The following is a 19,406-nucleotide window of genomic DNA, read 5'->3' as shown; positions in this document are numbered from 1 at the left end:
ACTAGCAATAAAATACAAATAGAAGAAAAGATCTCTATTAAAACATTTTTTTTAAATTTCCATGAAAACAGCAACAAATAAATAAATAAACAAAATGCAGAGGACATTTGCGATTTTCAGACGATTGCGCCCAGAATTTCCAAGGCAACTCTGATGCTTGGACAGTTCTGGGAGCTATAGTAAAATAAAGAAAGAACATTTTAAAAAAATAAAATTTGCATGACTCTAATAAATAATACCCAACCAATCTGCCCAAGGAGGCAGCTGTTAAAACTGCTTTCCTTGGCAGGAAAAATTCCAAATTGCACACAAAAAAGGGAGAAGATCTTATCATTATTCTTGTGCTTTCATAAAACCGTGGCCTAATGAAATGCCTTGAATTGTTCCATACCTTTGGTTTTCATTTCTTTGGAGAACAAAAGTTATGGAACAATTCAAGGTATTTTTCAGCAGACCAGTCATAAAAGGGCCTAACATAGGTCGTAATGACACAGACCATAAGATCTACGGTTATATTGATTCTGTCATTATTTAAAACATTTTATAAATTTCCATTCACATGATGCATGGGTAAAAGTGATTCATTTGGCCAACTACTTTGCCAGGATGGGCTTTTTAGAATGATCTGATACCTGAGTCACTTCTACCCACATTGGTTTGGCATGTGTAAACGTGGATTTACTTTGCACCCACTTGTGTTTTCACCACCATAGGTACTGCATGACTACTGAGTGATGTATTGGTATTCTGTCCCCCAAGAGTTTACTGCTGATTCATTTCCTTATGTAACATTGGTTTCTGCTTGGCCCGTCACTTGTCAATGTGGAGAAAGACTCCACCTAGCGTGGTGGCGCTGCGGGTTAAACCGCTGAAGCCTCTGTGCTGCATGGTCAGAAGACCCGCAGTCGCTTGTCCCAGCTCCCGCCAACCTAGCGGTTCGAAAGCATGCAAAATGCAAAAATGCGAGTAGATAAATAGGTACCACCTTGGTGGGAAGGTAACAGCATTCCATGTCTAGGCCACGTGACCACGGAGGATTGTCTGTGGACAAACGCTAGCTCTATGGGTTGGAAACTGAGATGAGCACTGCCGCCTAGAGTTGGACATGACTGGACAAAATTGTCAAGGGGAACCTTTACCTTTTTTTAGTGTCCTCTAAGAAACAAAGTCCCCTAAAATCAAAGCACTGCCAGGGGAAACCTCACGTTATGACACATTTTCCAATACAGTATTGCCTTCTAAAATTTTAACACAAATGTAGATGCCACTTTAGGAGTATGTAGGCATTTTTAACAACAACAAAAATCCATTTTAGGGCACGGTGCTCCTGAAACAGGACAGAAAATACGTAAGTCGATTTTGTGGGGTAGGCATGTGTAGCTTACAAAAGCTGTTCAAAGTTCAAGAAATGCATCAAAAGAAAAGACAGCCATGTGAACACATCCAGTGATTTATATGCCATGTGACTATACATAAATATATTTATTTATTTATTTATTATTTATTTATTTTATTTGTATCCTGCCTATCTAGTCACTTAAGACCACTCTAGGTGGCTTACAACAAGCGTGATACAATATAATTAAAATAATTTTTAAAAGGGGACAAACTTTGGACAAGATGGAACAGACACTAGGAGAGAGGAAAAAAGAGGGAAATCAGGAATTGGTTGAGGGGAAGGCCTGCCGAAACATCAGTGTTTTTAATTGTTTTTTAAAAATACCCAGTGAGGGAGCCGAGCGAATGTCAGGGGGAAGGTTATTCCAGAGGCGAGGAGCCACCGCCAAGAAGGCCCGATTTCTTGTCTTTTCTTTCTGGGCCTCCCTCGGCGTTAGGCTTCTCAGCCTCACCTCCTGACTCGCGCGAGTGACACGAGTAGAACTTGGTGGAAGTAGGCGTTCCGCCAAGTATATATATCAGTATAAATGAAGTAGGAAACTAAAACTGTTCAAATGGCCTGTGTGATTAGGCCCATGGATAGCAACAATAGATATTGTTTTCCTATCACCACATTGGTGTGAGACTAATTTCTGTTTGACATGCAAAAAGCAGTAAAATCCTGTCACAGAAGCAGAGATTGGATAGATGTTTGGATTCAGGGCCGGAAGATGGAGGTCCTGCTTCTGAGAAAGCCAGGTACATCAAAGATATACAGTGAGTATACTTCTTACTGACTGGGGCAGGGATGCCAACTAACCTTGCTGGAGAAGATCACATCTTAAAACGAGTCTCCTCACCCCATCCCCATACACACCTTCCAATTGGAGATGCAAGAGGTTGCATTTTATGTCTACTTCTAGCAAATATATTGGTCTGGTTTTGTTGCAGTTGCACTAGGTGCCAATTAACTTCCAAGAGGGTTCCTGGCTTTTCAACTGGTCATTTTTAAAATTTATTTGTTTGTTTGTTTGTTTGTTTGTTTGTTTGTTTGTTTGTTTGTTTGTTTGTTTACTGCCCATCTAGAACATGTCTACTCTGGGTGGTTATTATCCCTTTCATAGCCACTTGAGAGGCTGGCCTCTAGCCAGTGGAGTTCTCTCCAAAATACTGTAAAACCATTTGAGCTTCTTTATCCAGAAAGAAGTCCAAAGTGCATTTTAAGCATCTTTGGGAATAAAGAGTGGTGTTTTCATGTTGTCTGCTGGCTACTGGCCTCTAAAATAAGACAACAACGATTTTATTTCATGCGTTGACATGATTTTGTAGATTTTACAATGTTTTGGAGTTTGCTAGCCATCTTGCATTCAGGAGAGGCATTCCTTAAAAGCACTGAGGGCAGCCAGTGCAGATCCTGCTTAACATGATTTCATAAAGCCCTAAATGGCTTGAGTCCAAGTTATTCTAAAAGGCCACATCTCCCTCTATCTACGAGCCTGTCTGGGAATTAAGATTGTTAGGGAGGTCTTTCTCTCAGTCCCACTACCTTCACAAGTGTGTCTGATGGGGAAATGGGAGAGGGCTCTGTGGCTGCTCCCAGACTCTAGAACTCCCTCCCACAGGAGGCCAGGCTGGCCCCCTCATTGCTGTCCAGAAATGCAGGGTAAAAATATTTTAAATAATAAATAAAGCCAAATTCAATTCACAGCATCTCTGAACACACTAGAAGTGTGTAACCCTTCAATATTGTCCAAGTGCCTGCTTTGTTCAAAAGAAACTCCCATATTTTCCCATGAGGATGGAGCTGAGAGCACAAGGCACAACCTCTACATCTCCAAGCTCTAAAGCATGGTCTCCATTATTCATAGTCACAGAAAAAAATGGCATCTGAGCTGTAACTAGCCATTCTGGCACTTATGGCAGGCAGCACCTCCTCCACTGCGAAGCATGGATATGAGCCTCCCCCCCAGTAAAACAAAAGAAGGACAAAATGGTACCCACTGAAAAGAAACAGAGGGGAGAAAATCAGTTTTTAAAAAAGAAAGCAAATAAATCCAGGAAATATTGATCTTTATTCTCTTAACACTCAACTTCAAGTTTCAGTGCCCTGTAGCTTTTGGAACCCTGAGGCAAAGCCCCAGTTGTTCTGCCCTAGTGACAGCCCTCCTGTGGGGTTGTTGTTGTTATTTAGTCATTAAGTCTGTCCGACCCCATAGCCCAGAGCATGCCAGGCCCTCCTGTCTTCCACTGCCTCCTGTGGGGTAGAGCAGCTTTAATTAACAGGTACAGACCCTGTGACTGAAACATTGCTGCACATATACTGCTCCCCAGCTCCCAACCTGCTTTTTCACACATTGAGCCTGATGAAGCAATTTGAAGAACTTGAAAGTTTCATCATCAAGTTTTGTAACCTTTTGATAGAACTGCCTTGTACTGTTGCCTAATAATGGTGCATTACACTAACATAGATTTTTCTTTCTTGTGGCTAACAATGGCTATCTTTGCTTTTTTTAAAGATGCAACTTGGGCAATGTTCCTTTCTGATGGCCACATCAATATATAAACTTCACCCAAGAGGAGACAAAACTGGCAGCAATTAAACCTGTGAGTTTACCCCCAGGTACGTAAGCTCCAGGGATTGAGGGCTGATATATACTTGAAGGAAGGACAAACCCAAACATGAAGTATTCGGAAGTCTACATTTAGTTTTGATTTTACAGGGAACAAAATAAAGCAGTTTTAATGTGAAACCAGTGCTCCTCGGGGCTTCCAGGAGCAAAAATTAACATTTTGGGGGGTGGGTGGGAACCAGCAGATGGATCGGGGGAGATAGCAAAAATACTCTTGGGGGCTATATTTTGCCCGTCCTCAGTTGACATCACCCCTTCTGTGATTCTGAAGGGAATTTGGCCATATTCTGGAATGGACAAAGTCAGTCAAGTGGAGGCTCTCTCTCAATCAGGGAAGCCAACCACGGGGAAGGAAGAGTCATTAGGGATTGTCACAAATCTAGCCAAAAATTTCATCCTCCTGGCTGGCTGTCAATGAAAAGTCAGAAAATGTGTCAATGATTTATGTGAAGACAATGCTTATGACCACTAAAGGTCTATTGGGAAGGATCATTTGTTAGCAGAATGTGAATTTGTACACAGTAAAAGTGAATATATGCCATATGCACAAATGCCACCAAAAGCAAACCATTTCCATCTGTAGCACGGTTCTGTTCTTCTGGGCCTACAGCCTCAACTAGAACTGAAACATTGGCTGAAATCTTATTGCTTAGCATAGCAAGTCACAACTAGAGTAGGCCAACTGAAGTGGGGATTTGGTGAATCACCTCCTCTGTAAGTTCCATTGATTCAAATGGGTCTACTCTAGATGTGACTTGCTATGCTAAGCAACAGAATTTCAGCCATTCTTTTGCACTCTGTGAGATAAACACACAGCACTTGGGGAACATGGACTTGGGAAACAAGGAGTTAAATTTTGACCAGTTTTATTCAGATGGCATTAGAGAGATGGACAGTAACCACTTTTCCATGGTTCCATTTTTTTTAGCTACAAGCCTGGAATAACTGAGCCAGCTTTCAGGCTACAGATACCTGAGTTTGTGCAATCAGACAAATATAAATTGATTGACAGAGCAAGAAACCTGGTGACCAAATCATCTTTAATTAAACCAACCATTAGGAGGAGCACCTTGCCTAATAGTCCTAATTAGTTTCAGCAGCAGTAGCAATGATTCTTAAGTTCAGTAGTTCTACAGGAAATGTCCCAGTTTCTTCATCATCTTCTATTCAGGACAGCAGCGTCTGCAGGAAGTGTTAACAGAAGATATTTTCAGGAAGATATATACTAGTATCCGGTTAGGAGCAGAAGGCCATTTGTGGTGTAAGCCCTGCCTCCTCTGCTCCAACAGCCTCCCTTTCAGGTGTCCGGTCTCACGCTGGTTGCAATATCTATCCCACAACTCTTCACAGCATTAGTTATATGATGGAGACCTGCCAAAGCAAGGGGGACATTTACACGACTGCCTTCTATGGATCTGGCCTATAGAATCTTCTCCAAATGCCGCAACTTTCCATTTAAAGTGCCCTTTGACATGAACATTCGGTAGGGCACATGTGCTTTGGCAGAAATATCCAGCATCCTTTCAGCAAGCAAGATTAGAGAAATCTCTGGTTTTAGGCTAGATTGGTCAAAATGTCACAGGCCTTAAAGATATAAAGAAGATATGCCTCTAGATCTATACTCCTACATAAACAGAGCCAGGCTTTGAATCTGTCCCCCAACTGTCAGGAAATTTCTCCAGAGTAAAAGACTGAGAGGCATGCCTAGGGGGTAACTGGGCAGTATGTGGACAATGCTTTCTATTACTGTTTTTTGAGACTGTCATACATTTGCAGAGACATATCTAGTCATTTTGGCACCATCTCCCAAACACTCCACCCTGGTGCTTGGGCCTAATACCTCCCAAGAAAACTGAGGAAAATAATGGGGTGTCTCCACAAGAAGAAAGAGGGGTTCACACTTTCAAATAAAAGGGAAGTGAACAGGGCAAAGAGGTGTTCCATTTATTTTCATAATACTCATCAGTCGATTCTCTTCTACATGGCAGTGCCCTGAGGCAAAGCCCCCGTTACTCCACCTTTGTTAGGGCAGAATACATTTGTAACCTGGTCACAGGAAAAGCAGTATATGGGCACATAAGGGAGAGACAGAAAGACATGGTTTGGACCACAGAAATGGTAGGTGGGGGAGAGGTTAAGCACCCCCTCTTTTCTAGTTTGCTTTTCTAAACTACCCACTAACAACAGTTACATTCCACACATTTGCAGACAGTATGAAATTTTTCAGTTCCCATACTTTGGTAACATACCCAAGTGGTGGTCAAAAGAAATGTACATACAAGAATGCTTTGTTATTCCAGGAATCTTTAGTCCAATTTAATTTAAAAAAAAAAAGACCATGCCTTTCAGGCAGTTCTCACAACCAAAAACCACCTCATAGCAGCTATATCTTATCTACTACCTTACAATTTAGTTAGAATTTTGTATCAAAGAGGTTGTCCATTACTAATGAAGGATGGGGAGAAGGAGAGTTGTTTCAAATGCCACAATACTTTTGCTTTTCTATGTTCATCTATCTATCTATATTTATTATTGTAATACCATACAATGGATAACTAATTTCAACTGCAGGTATATACACCCATAACCATACCCTTTATCTCGCCCAGGATATATATCTCCTGATCAAAATAAAGTATGTGTCTGTGTGTTTTAAGAGTAACCCCCTATATATCCTCCCTCTTTATCTTGCCCAGGAAAGGTAGAGCTCAAAACATCCTCATAACCGAGCTGCTTCAACAAAGCATGTTTTCAATTCCCACAACAGTATCAGACTTTAAAACACCCAAGTGCTCAGCATCATCTATAATCATCTGCTTCCCAGAAGTCTTTTTCAAGCACTGTTCTCCAAATAGAACAGCTGGCATCCGCCCCGCAACACAATTGTGCTCCGAAATGCAGTACTTCCCAAGAACCACCAGAGGGAGAACCAAACATGCCAAGATCCCAGGTAAACACAAGGAGCAACGTGAGCGCTTGCTGGAGGTGGGAAGGGAGGAGAGAGAAGAGCAGCTGCCTGTTCCCTGACTGATGGAAAAGGAACCGGTGTACAGCAACTCCCATCATCCCTAGGCAACATAACTGGGGATGAGGGGAGAGAACACTCCAGCAACACTTGGAAAGCTGAGCAGTTCCTGCTCTCTTCCCTGCCCGGCATCCTTTCTACAAGCTGGTGAAAGCATTTCCAAAAACGTTGACTTTTTTCTCTGAAGAGTCAGCTGTTACAGTACACACACTGTGATGTATCTGCTGCACGGGTGTAGTGACTTAGCATGGTGGACAGAACAGTTCTCACATCCCAGATCAGAGCTTGAAATTAGTTACTTAAAAGTAAAGTGGCTACCTCTAGCTAATGGCTTTTAGGTAGCAAGTAATGGATAGCCAGTATGGTGTAGTAGTGGATAGAGTGACAGACGAGGACTCAGGACGCGTGGGTTCGAATGCCCACTCAATCACGGGCAGCCCACTGGGGGTGTGGAACTGGTGAAGCCACTCCTTAAACATCTTGAAAGCTCTGTCAAGGTTGCTGGAAGTCAGATACAATTTCAAAGCACAACAACAACGAGTAATGTAACAAGTAGGCACAAATAAAGCAAGGCACCAAGTAGCTACAAAGTTACTTCTAGGTGTAACAAGCAGTATTTAACAGTCATCTCTAGAAGTTACTTTTAACAGTCATTATAAGACACTTTGAGAAGAATTTTTCAGATTACTTTAAATTTAGTTTTAAAAAAAATCAATGCCTAGCAGCAAAGCAGAGAGAGAGAGAGAGATTGCACTTGTGTGAGAGCGGGGATGTCCCGTCCTCCTCGTGATCTGACCACGAGCTGCCTTTGCAATCTCCCCCCCCCCCGACGACGGCACAGAGTCGAAGGGGTGCGGGAAGCGGCGGGTGGGGTCCGCCTCCCTGTGCCAGCCATCACGCTCTGTTCCCGGAAAGCCCGATGGCGCGCTTTATCACGAGCCCACGGGGGAGGCTTCGCTTCCACGCATGCTCGGAGCATCCGTATATTGTGCATGCAGTGACGCACCGGCAGCGCCCTCCGTCCCTCCCTCCTCGGCCAGCGGGTGACCACGACTCCCGGAGTGACATCACGCCCGTGTGCTCTGCGGCGCTTGAGGTGGCGGCAGCAGGAGCAGCAGCAGCAGCAGCAGCAGCCGGAGAAGGAGGAGGCTCCGCGTCCAGGCTCTCCTTTGGCAGCAAGAGCAGAGGCGGCGGTCGCAGGGAGCCGGCCATCAGCGAGGCAGGCCGAGGAGGACGAGCCTTTGTGCGGCGGGCAGGTACGAGCTGCCGGTGAAGGGGCGGCCCCGGCCGGGTTGGGAGCGGAGCTGCGAGGGAGGCCGCCCCGGGGGGGGGGGGAACGCGCCCGGCCAGCCCAGCCCCGGCGGCCTGAGTCCCTCCCTCTCCGAGGGCAGCGCGGAGGTCGGGCGCCGTGAATGCCGGGGTCGGAGGAGAGTGAACGGCCAGGTGGTCTCCCGGCTCTGCTCTTCTCGCGTCCTCTCTTCCCCCGCATTCATACGAACGCTGTGGCCGCCCGGAGGCTCTCCGCGCTTGGGGTCCTTCTGGCCGCCTGCCCGGCTCGGCCAAGCCAAAGCAAGCCAGTCCGAGTCATCCCGGTCCTTCTGGCTGGAAGGCAATGAGGAGGGGGCGGCAGGGAGGGAGGGAGAGGGAACGGGGAAGGGAGAAGGGGGGGGCGGCGCCTTGTTCTGGTCACCGTCGTTGGATTCGCTTGGCCAAAGCCCTGTGGCGCCTTTTGGAGAGGAACGACTTCGTTCTGGCAGACGTCTTCCTGAGCCCGAAACCTGGGGTTGGTCAGAGGCAGAAAATGTCGTGTTTCTGATATTCCCAGCACATCGTAGGCTGATTCCGCAGACCATCATGGTTATTCCCCTAGAATAAATAAACGGCGTCAAGAAGCTGTTCTCTGATTTCTCCTGAACAAACATTTCCAGTAAGAACAACGCAGGAGGATTTGATAACAACCCCTTTCATTCTGGGCTCCAGCATCCCACTGCTTTCGACAAAGTGTGCTTGTAATTCCTAGCAGACTTTCTCCAAGAGATAATTAGGGTTTTATTTGTTTGTTTGTTTAGCTTCTGGTCTGATGTGCTTGCATAGACTAACAGGGCCATTACTTAGAAAATTAAAACTCGAGTTATGGGATCGCTTTCTTTCATGGCATGATTGTATATCTGCTTTGGGATTCCCATCTTACCAGCCGCTTTCTTATTTGGGGCAGTTTAAAAATGGTGAGGGGCAAACCAGACAGATGCCTGTTGGCTGGAGAGGCAGTTCAAAGCGGAGTTGGGAGGTCTTGGGTGTGGGCTCTAATTCAAATGTTGACCAGACAGCCCTTGTTTCTCTTTAGGGATCCGGGCGAGGAAAACTTAAACTCTGGGGTTTAATCTGGCCTTTGTATGGTTTGGCCCTTTGGGACTCCTTAGGCCACCATCCTCCCTTCCCTGTGACGCCACCGGTTTCCAAACATTTGTATGGGTTTATTCACCCATAGAGTCTTAAAATATGCTGGTCCTTTTGACCCTAGCCTTTTACTTTTGGTCCCATCCTGCATTATTAAACTGTGTTCCCAGAGGTCTCCTCCAAAACCGAGGTTTCACCAGGAAGCTTGCTGGGTGGTCATGGCCCAGTCAAGGTTTTTTCTGCATAAATTGTCTCACAAAGACGCCACAAAGATAAAAGAGAAGTAGGAGAACATATATGTACTACCTGTAGTTATGCTAGTGGGATGAAAATGAAAACAAAAACCACTTTGCATAGAATGAGACCTGTAACTGTAGTGTGTTCGCGGCCAGCCAGGGTATAGAATAGCCATTTTGCTTCTGTTGTAGTTGAGCTACTCTTGAAACATTAAGTTAGTAAAATTCACCATAACAAAGTCCGTAACTATACTGATCCACTTTTATTAGCATGCCTGATGACACAAATAATAAAAAAATGACTGTGTAATCAAGTTCAGAGTGAGAGAATCCAAGATTGGGTAACATTCTTATTGAATCCTTAAAAAGTCACAACTGAGATGAGCATTCAAGTTCTTCAGAACTTGAGGTAGCTTTTCCTCCTATAAACAGGAAGTTGTGTTTAATACCATGCTTATTTATTATGGACTTATTGACACTTGCCCATACTTGAGAAAAGATCATTTGGTTGAATTCACTTCCTGGATTTCTCGGAAAGATATTTTCTGGCTAGCCTCCACTTCCCCTTTCTCTTTGAGGATTGAGATTAATGTGGCTTCCTTTCACCTACCTTGTGATGAAAAACAGAGTACACCTCCTATTCTGCTTTCGGTTATGAGGATGTTGCTCATTTGTTAAATATAGTAGCCTAGGTGGTTTCATGGTTTGCCCTGATCAGATGAGTAATCCATGTCTGATCCATTCTTTCTTGTCTAAACCACTTGACTTATAAAATTTCTTTATAAATAAGGAAACACTCACAGGTTTTACTATGATAACACAGTACTGTAATTCCAGTAATGACATGCAGTAGTTACATTGCTCGTTTGCATCACGGTCTTATCTGTACAGCTATTCCCCCTTCTTCCTTTCTTCCCAACAATTATTGTGCCTCTTGTTATGCACAAGAGGTCTTGGGTTTGTGCATTAGGAACATTGGCTGCAACTACACTTGCAGAAACGGTCAAAGTCACCACAAAGCAACTGTGGTCATTTCACTTGCTGCAAAGCCTTGGTGCAGTTGTAAGAAGGCTACCTTGGCGCCATATCTACGCCACACCAGAGCTTCCATCCTGATCAGCCACTGCTGGGAGGTTTCCCACCTATTGAGGGCACTAAGATTGAGGCTCATCATGCAGCAAAACCAGAGCTGTTGGATCTGCCCCGAGGCAAGAACACCAACAGGAACATTCCTCTTGGTGGGGTTGGGGCAGCTCCAGGGGCTCCTCCCCCCTTCCCCCCAGCCTGCAGATTAGGTATGACTCCATGTCCTGCTTTAATGCGAAGATGCACATTAAAATAGGATGTGTGAAACAAGCAGGTTCATGCCTGTGTTCAGACAACCCACAGTAAAAAAAAAAAATTTGTGGGCCATCTGAAATGTGTAGTTCCTGCCATTGTTAACATGTGTACCATACGTTTTACTAGTTATACCTGCTTTTTTCAGTTGCAAGGAACACAATAAAACAAATAACTTTAAAATAGCATAAAATAACACCCTGGTTAAAACCAGCTGGTTCGGCAGCAAATAAAACAATGTACATATAGGGGAACAATGAAAAGCTGCAGAGAAAGCAGCAGGTGCACTGTAAAGCAAACCTAGTGCTTATGGAAAGAAAGAGAGAGAGAGAGAAAGTAAGTAAGTTTTCACTTGGGAGGATAAGATTAGATTTTTCAGCCTGCGTACCAGAATGACCTGCCCTGATGACTTGCATGGGGGGGGGGGAGAGAAAGAGAGTGTGTGTTCAGCATTATTTAAGCATTAAAAAGGTTCCCCTTGACAATTTTTTTCCAGTCGTGTTCGACTCTAGGGGGCGGTGCTCATCCCCTTTTCCAAGCCATAGAGCCAGCGTTTGTCCGAAGACAATCTTCCGTGGTCACATGGCCAGTGCGACTTAGACACGGCGCTGTTACCTTCCCACCAAGGTGGTCCCTATTGATCTACTTGCATTTGCATGCTTTCGAACCGCTAGGTTGGCAGGAGCTGGGACAAGCGATGGGAGCTCACTCCGTTGCGTGGATTCGATCTTATGACTGCTGGTCTTCTGACCCTGCAGCACAGGCTTCAGCGGTTTAGCCCGCAGCGCCACCACGTCCCTCTTATTTAAGCATTACTAGATGTTTAACTGCCAGCCTAGCGGTTCGAAAACATGCAAATGTGAGTAGATAAATAGGGGGCAACTCAGTGGGAAGGTAACGGCGTTCCATGTCTAGTCGCGCTGGCCACGTGACCACGGAAGATTGTCTTCGGACAAAACGCTGGCTCTACGGCTTGGAAACGGGGATGAGCACCACGCCCGAGAGTCGGACACGACTGGACTAAATGTCAAGGGGAACCTTTACCTAGATGTTTAATTGTTCTCTTCTGTGCTTCTTAAGAACCTTTACTTATCTGGTAAACATGATAAACAAGTGAGGTCATTTAACTTGTAAATGTCATCTTCGAGACTGAAACCTAAGGGCCAGTTTTGAAACACCAGTAAGAAATGCTTAATGGAGAAGTAATGGCACTAGTAGGAAATAAAGACAGGAACATTCAGAGTCTATGAAGACAAATAGCTTTTCCCTTCCTGTCCATAATGATGAAATCATAAACTGCCCCCTTCTAATTACAAATATTGATTGCTGTCATTTGTTTGTTTGTTTATTATTTGAATTTATATCCCACACCATCTGGCAACCAGGCCACTCTGGGCGGCTAACAGCAATATAAGAAATAATATTAAAAATGATAAAATGATAAAAATAAATTAATACATGATCATGGCAGCAGAACTGCAATAGTAATTTGTAATAGTAAGAGGGAATTCACATTGCTGCCATTAAATATGGACATTATTTCTGAGTCTTGATTGGAATGGTGTAGGGGCTCCAGCCTATCTGAGTAGGCCAAAGGGCTTGCTTACAGTAAACTTGCTTGTGAAGTCTGTGAAGTCTGCCCGGAGATGTAAGCGGTCTCATCTGGCCATGCTGTGGGGCAGCATTCTGATGGCATTGTGAGGCAAAACAGAGTGACTTCAGCAGATCAGGCCTGTAATTTTAGATCTTGGCTTGTGTTTCCTAAGAAAAGTTTAAACGTTTTAAATTTTAAGTCATTCTAATTAAGATATCGCAGGGATCTACTGTGGCCTTAAAACAGGAAGTAGATGGTCTTGTGTTGCTTCTTTTGGTGCACAAAAGCAAAGGGAAGTGTGTGTGTTGTGTGTATCCAAAGTTTGTTCTCTTAGACAAGGAGACAGCATGAGAAATCATTTGATGTCACAGAGGAACTGATACAAATGCAGGAGTAAGTGCTACCTTTCATCAACCAGAGAGAGAGAGAGAGAGAGAGAGAAATAGTGAGCTTTCAATGATAAATAATCTTCTTCAAGGCTGTGCATCATGTTCTTGTGGGCAGTTCCAAACTGATGTGCTATTTATTAATGTCCCAGATTCGCATGGGTGATGGTGTAGAAGCCAGGCAAACTTCTTATATGGAAACAGCTGCAGCATGCATGTTGGTTTCAAGCTCTGCTTCAGCTAGTAATTTGGAATTTATGGCCCATCTCTTAAAACAGAGGACAGTCACAGGCAATCTGGCCCCCACCCTCCCTCTCCATTTCTGCCTTTTTGAAATTCGGAGAGTTTCTCTTTAGCTGGGGGAGGGAAGGCTGCCCAGTTAATATGGCCTGCCTCTAACAGAGATGGGATTGGAATTAATGAAACCAAAGGAATTAATGTATGTGATCACATGTTACTGCCCTGTGTTCATAAGCAGCACACAGTAACAAAAGCGCTAGCAAAAGACTAGCATGTCAACGAATTTGCTACGCATACCTGGGCCCATGGCTGCTCATGTTTCAAGGTGAAATGCCTGGAAATTGCCCATATTCTGTCATTTTAATTGTCATGGAAATTGTGGAGATATACTGCTTATGGTTGGGAGAGCTGACCACCTTAGGTTCAGAGAGTTAACCTTTCCCTCCCTACCCACCTTGAAAACCACACCCTACATACACAAGGAATAATTAATCAAAGAGGAAACAAGCATTGCTACATAGCAATGGACTCTTTGCATTCTGGACAATACATCCAGGGCCCTACAAAACAGATTGGGGACTGGGCTCCATAAGCCCTGCATGTTCTTGTATCAAGTAGAGGAGGAAGTAACTAATTCATAGCCTGTATTCTTCCACCCAGATTCCATTCCTCTAGAACCATAATGGCATAATAAATTGTTAAAGGATTGAGAAGGGCACTTTCATCTCTTCTCCTTTCTTTTGGAGGGACAATTTGTTTTGAAATTATGCCTTAAAAACAGACTTCATTGATAATTGCAGTCTCCCTATCTTCTGCTTCTTCTACATTCCTCTAGTGATGGCTACTTGTTAAAAAAACAAGGAGACCTTCAGAGTATTTATATGACTATCACTGGGCAGCACTGCAGTATTCCTCTTCCCTTTGCCTGATCAGAAGCTAGCAGGCAGCTAAGAGAAGAGAGGAAGTGTTCTGCCTTTTGTGCTTACCTTGTGTCAGGCAAATACATCAGCATTTGCTCTCTTTCTACATTCTTACATATATAAAAAAAGTTAATATGCTGGGGAAGAGGATTTTGCATCAAGATTGCTGTACGCAAGGAGGTTTTACTCTTCCTTCCTCAGCTACAATCCCACAAAAACCTCCCCCTGCACAGAAATTACCATAAGGGGTGGTGCTGAAGAATGTAGCTGGTTTGCAATGAGATCTTTTCCTTAAGCTTTTGAGATAACAAGTGAGCAGGGCATATTTTATTTTCTTTGGGCTCTCTACTAGCATGGGAAGAGTAAAACCTTACCTGGGTGTTTTAACTGTAACACACACACACACCATTGTTGTGGTGGTGATGTGCCATCAAGCTGCTTCTAACTTACGATGCTTTGAGATATGTGAGATGTTTAAGGAATGATTTAGCAATTCTACCTATCAGTGAGTTTCCATGATCACTTGGGGATTTAAACCCAGGAGTCCTAGCCAAACAACCCTATCATCACTGGGTCTCACTCTAGCCTCACTTACTTTTTTAGTTTAAAAAAATCTTCCCAGAAATGGCTGTCAGCTCTACAGTTAATTAAATGTGTAAGGTAAAGGTAAAGGTTCCCCTTGACAATTTTTGTCCAGTCGTGGTCGACTCTAGGGGACGGTGCTCATCCCCGTTTCCAAGCCATAGAGCCAGCGTTTGTCCGAAGACAATCTTCCGTGGTCACATGGCCAGTGCGACTTAGACATGGAACACTGTTACCTTCCCACCGAGGTGGTCCCTATTTATCTGCTTGCATTTGCATGCTTTCGAACCGCTAGGTTGGCGGGAGCTGGGACAAGCGACGGGCACTCACTCCGTCACGTGGATTCAATCTTACGACTGCTTGGTCTTCTGACCCTGCAGCACAGGCTTCTGCGGTTTAGCCCACAGCGCCACCACGTCCCTTGAATTAAATGTGTAGTATAGCTCATTTCTCTTCTCTTAGTATTGTTTCTTGTTGCTTGCACACCTCTATCTCTTCCTTCCTCCATTAATCTTGTATTTCTCTTGTTGCCTACATACCACTTTTCCTACAGCCCAATTGTATGCCTTAGTACTGGGAAGAAAGCCCCAATGAGATCAACAGGGCTTGCATTCAATATACGTGTCTGTATAGTTTCAGGCGTAATTTTCTGCTGCTCAAATGATGCATTCTGTTTTTCCAGAGAATGTAATCAGACATCTGGGACCCTTTGTGTTGTGGTTACCAAGCGCCAAGGGAAAGACAGTACCCTGCATGTGTTTAGGCAGAAACAATCACCTAGTTCCTACGAGAACCTTTTCATCTCCACCGTGGAAAAAAAAGAAGTGGAGTTTTGATCATGGATTGTCTTCATTCATTGTTTGACTGCCTCTGCTGTTTTCTTTTCCAGTGATGGTAGTCACAGTTAAAAGAACTAAACAGGGCAGTTTATACTAGAAGCTGCAGAGGAAAACTAAGCCAAACAACTTACTCTCTCTGTGTGTGTGTATGCTCACACACACATGTACTTACGCCCACATGCCTGTACACTGTCTCCTCATAAACAGTGAAAAAGGAAAAGCAGTCTATATTAGTTTAGAGGTACCTTCTTGATTTCCTATGCAGTGGGAAAGGTCTGAAACATCCATAGCAGGGCAGGAGACGCTGGAGAAGGAGGAAGTGTAGTGGCCATCATACAGAATAGGTGGCTACCAAGCATAGCCACAATCAGTGCCCTCCAGCATAAGATAAAGATTAGCAACTGATACACGTCTGTGATTTGATTTCCCAGTAAATAAATTGCCAATCAAGTGCTTCAGATCTTAACTTATCTTTGCTTAGTTTTTTAGCCATTTGATGTCTTGGTGTAAAGCATGCAAATGCGAGTAGATAAATAGGTACCACCACGGTGGGAAGGTAACAGCATTCTGTGTCTAGTCGCGCTGGCCACATGACCACGGAAACTGTCTTCAGACAAATGCTAGTTCTATGGCTTGGAAACGGGGATGGGCACTGCCCCCTAGAGATGGATACGACTGGACAAATTGTCAAGGGGAAACTTTACCTAAGTGTGAACTAAAGTTATAGTTCTTAATCAGTTCAGTTTAAACTTTGTAACTCACTGCAGGTCTCCCCAGTTAACAGAGAAATCTAATTTTTAAAATGTAGAACTCTTTTAAAAGATGCATATTAATGGAGGGTATTTCTCTTGTACAATGTATCTGATGTGCCATGTATTTTATGTTCCAGCTCAAAGCAAAACATCTTCAGTGTTGCTATTTTAATAATATATAAATACCTACAAATGTAATTAATTAAGCAATTAAAACTTACCTACTGGACTTAAGTTTTCTTTAATTGGATCACTGCTCTTAAAATTCTGCATCAAACACAAGGACAGAGATGTTAGAAATGAAACAAATAATCGGACTGTTAGGTGAACAACAGGAATATTGGGATGCATGCAACTTTGTGTGTAAACTGGCCTGACCTGGAAATTAAAAAGGTATTTAATCAGCAGCAATCTGCAGCTAACTATGTCTGTCTGTTGTACAGACAGAGCTGCGCAGAAGGATTTTGGTAATCCCTTTGGTATCATTGAGGGGATGATTTTACTCTTCCAAAATTTCAGAGTGGATTAAAGCCTCCAAAGTTAAATCCATAATCTACTCCATGAGTTCAGGGAGCTGTTCTATCTTTATAAGGAGTATAGAAACTTTAAAACCAATATTTTTTTTTAGTGAGTGCAGGAAGATCAATATATTTGTGCAATTTTGAGAATACACACCTTCTCTCCATACTCATGGAGGCCTGCTAGCATTGGAGTGGAGCATAACATGACCTATTTATATCCCAGGCCACAATCTAGCTACCTGTTACATTTTTGGAAGAGATCCAAATCTGTCCCCAAATAAGGTTCCCCTTGACAATTTTTGTCCAGTCGTGTCCGACTCTAGGGGGCGGCGCTCATCCCGCTCTTCAAGCCATAGAGCCAGCATTTGTCCGAAGACAATCTTTCCGTGGTCACATGGCCAGTGTGATTTAGACACGGAACGCTGTCTACCTTCCCACCGAGATGGTACCTATTTATCTACTTGCATTTGCATGCTTTCGAACCGCTAGGTTGGCGGGAGCTGGGACAGGCGACGGGTGCTCATTCCATCGCGTGGATTCGAACTTACGACTGCTGGTCTTCTGACCCTGCAGCACAGGCTTCTGCGGTTTAGCCCACAGCGGGTCCCTGTAGCCTGCTTCAAGAATCCCACAATTTCTGGTAGGGACAAAACAATGCCCTGTTCCAGCTCCCACTTGGGTGACAGGAAGGCTCTTTGACCTGCTGCTTTTGATACCAAAACTGTGCTCCTGATAGTTCGTTTATCAGCCATCCTCATGATTATGAAAGTTGTGTTAGCATCCTTTACCGATCTGACTTCTAAGAAAGTCTGATTTCATGTGAAAAAGAGTCATTGTTTAAGATGACTTGGAGATGAGTTATTAGATAAGGAAAAATAATCTTGTGCAGTTCATCAGTAGCTGCTGTAGCTAAGTTTGCCTTGGAAAATCCTCCTGTTTGATTCCTATCTCAGTCAAGAACTCATTAGGTAGACCATAGACAAGCCATTTCCAAAAAAAGGAGGGGGAAATATCACACGAAAACTCCTGTGTTTCTCAGCAGAGAGAGGGTGGGGCTGCCATCAGAACAGCAGTTTCTAACTTCTCCTTTTTCCTGAACTACCTGCCTTGTGTTTCCCACAGCCTGAACTTGTGATGGGAAGTAGGGAAGCACACAACACATTGTCAGGAGAACTCACCATAGTGCTGGGATTCCAGGAGGCAGACCCATATCGTGTGTCATGTCTGGTTCAGCAGTTACATTGCCATTAGAGATGTTGTTGTCATTGTTGTTAAATAACCTTGAAGAGTATTATTTGCTGGGAAAGGATCAAATGCCATTTAATTTATTATTCTGCCACAATACAAGCAGAAATCCATTGAATTGCTGCTTTCTTTTTTATTTAATGTTGTGGCTCTTGCTTTTTTTTTTTTAGTTTTTTTTTGTTTTTAACGAAGCCATAACTCCATTGGGAAGACAGTAATGTGGGGGCAATGTTTCTAATGCACACAAGTGCTTGGTCCAGGACTGCACTGCACTTACCAAAATTGCTGCTTGTTTGTTTTGGGTGTGGCAACTGTTTCAGCTTCTCGAGGTTTTGAGCAAATCAGACAGATGGCTGAAAAGCAAAGCCCCCATTAGCAGCAGGAGGCGGCACATGGGAAAAAATACCTCAAGCGGATGAATAGCAAGGATGGCCTGTAAATAAGCAGAGAGGTGCACCTTGGGGTTTGAGACATTCTTCCTCTTGAGATGATGGTATAAAGAGTATTTTAAAAAAGGCTAGCATGAGCCATAAAGAATCCTTCTTCACCCATGCGGAATGACCAGTGCTTGCTGGTGGACAAATGGGACTTCAGGCCCAAAAAGGAAGGCCTGCCAACTACATAGAAAAATAAGGAAGGTTCCCTAAAACTCTTTTCCTTTATGACAAGTGTGTCACCTGATGTGTCTTCCTTTTGTAGTGTTTCATTGCCACAGGCTAGTTGTGTTTAAAGGAGGAGGTGGGACTAAGAGAGTTTCAGTCTTATTACAACCGATAAGGGATGAAAACCTGTCCAGTTATCTGTTTTTCAGTGGGAGGTGGCTACTATTCTTGGAATGCTAAAGTAGGCCTGTTCCTCCTACCTGCCATTAACAGACTGGGAGTCAACACCAGAGGCATGCACCACTTCCTTAGAGTAAGACCTGCTTCCCTTGCCCTTAAGTATGTGGTCAAACAAGCTATATGGGTCAAGGTGCATTAGGGCAACATGCAGAACTACTCTTTATTTAGCAGTCTTAAGGCTAACATAAGTGTAATAGTAGCTTGGTACACTGGCACATGTGACCAGGGCTGCAAGTGGACTTAGTGAACAATGAGATACACAGGATGCCAAGGCCACGGCACTGTTCAGGAATAGGGAACCAGGCTTCTAATGCATAATCCCTTCTAGTTTCTTCCTTCCCTGCAACTGCTGTTGAGCTGTTTATCAGCCTGGAGGTTATCTGTGGCTAAGACGGACCAGGATCTGAAACAATCTATGGCTTCACTTGGTTTTATGCAGCCATGTCACTAGAGCTCGGAACAGTTACTTGAGGGGGACTATC

The 19,406-nt window shown here is 43.8% G+C and overlaps 1 protein-coding gene and 1 long non-coding RNA gene across 3 annotated transcripts in view; one reads left to right on the top strand and one right to left on the bottom strand.

Moving 5' to 3' along the window:
* Positions 1-1,479: 1,479 nt before the first annotated feature.
* On the bottom strand, positions 1,480-8,142 carry LOC144588938 (uncharacterized). Its single transcript, XR_013544704.1, has 2 exons — positions 8,039-8,142; positions 1,480-5,189 (listed from the first exon to the last, which is right to left on the bottom strand). It is a non-coding gene; the product is annotated as an uncharacterized LOC144588938 (long non-coding RNA).
* CYSTM1 (cysteine rich transmembrane module containing 1) overlaps positions 8,097-19,406 on the top strand; it is a 45,169-nt gene continuing 33,859 nt past the window's right edge. Inside the window, exon 1 of one of the 2 annotated variants that reach the window (XM_020799407.3) lies at positions 8,097-8,288. The gene's annotated coding sequence lies outside the window, so the exon portion shown is untranslated. The remainder of the gene's footprint in view (positions 8,289-19,406) is intronic. The other variant, XM_020799408.3, reaches the window with a different exon arrangement.

The sequence above is a fragment of the Pogona vitticeps genome, chromosome 4 (assembly GCF_051106095.1).
Source record: "Pogona vitticeps strain Pit_001003342236 chromosome 4, PviZW2.1, whole genome shotgun sequence".
NCBI classification, from domain to species: Eukaryota; Metazoa; Chordata; class Lepidosauria; order Squamata; family Agamidae; genus Pogona; species Pogona vitticeps.
Note: the sequence above shows the minus strand (reverse complement) of the source record. Positions and strands in the feature narration are given on the sequence as shown.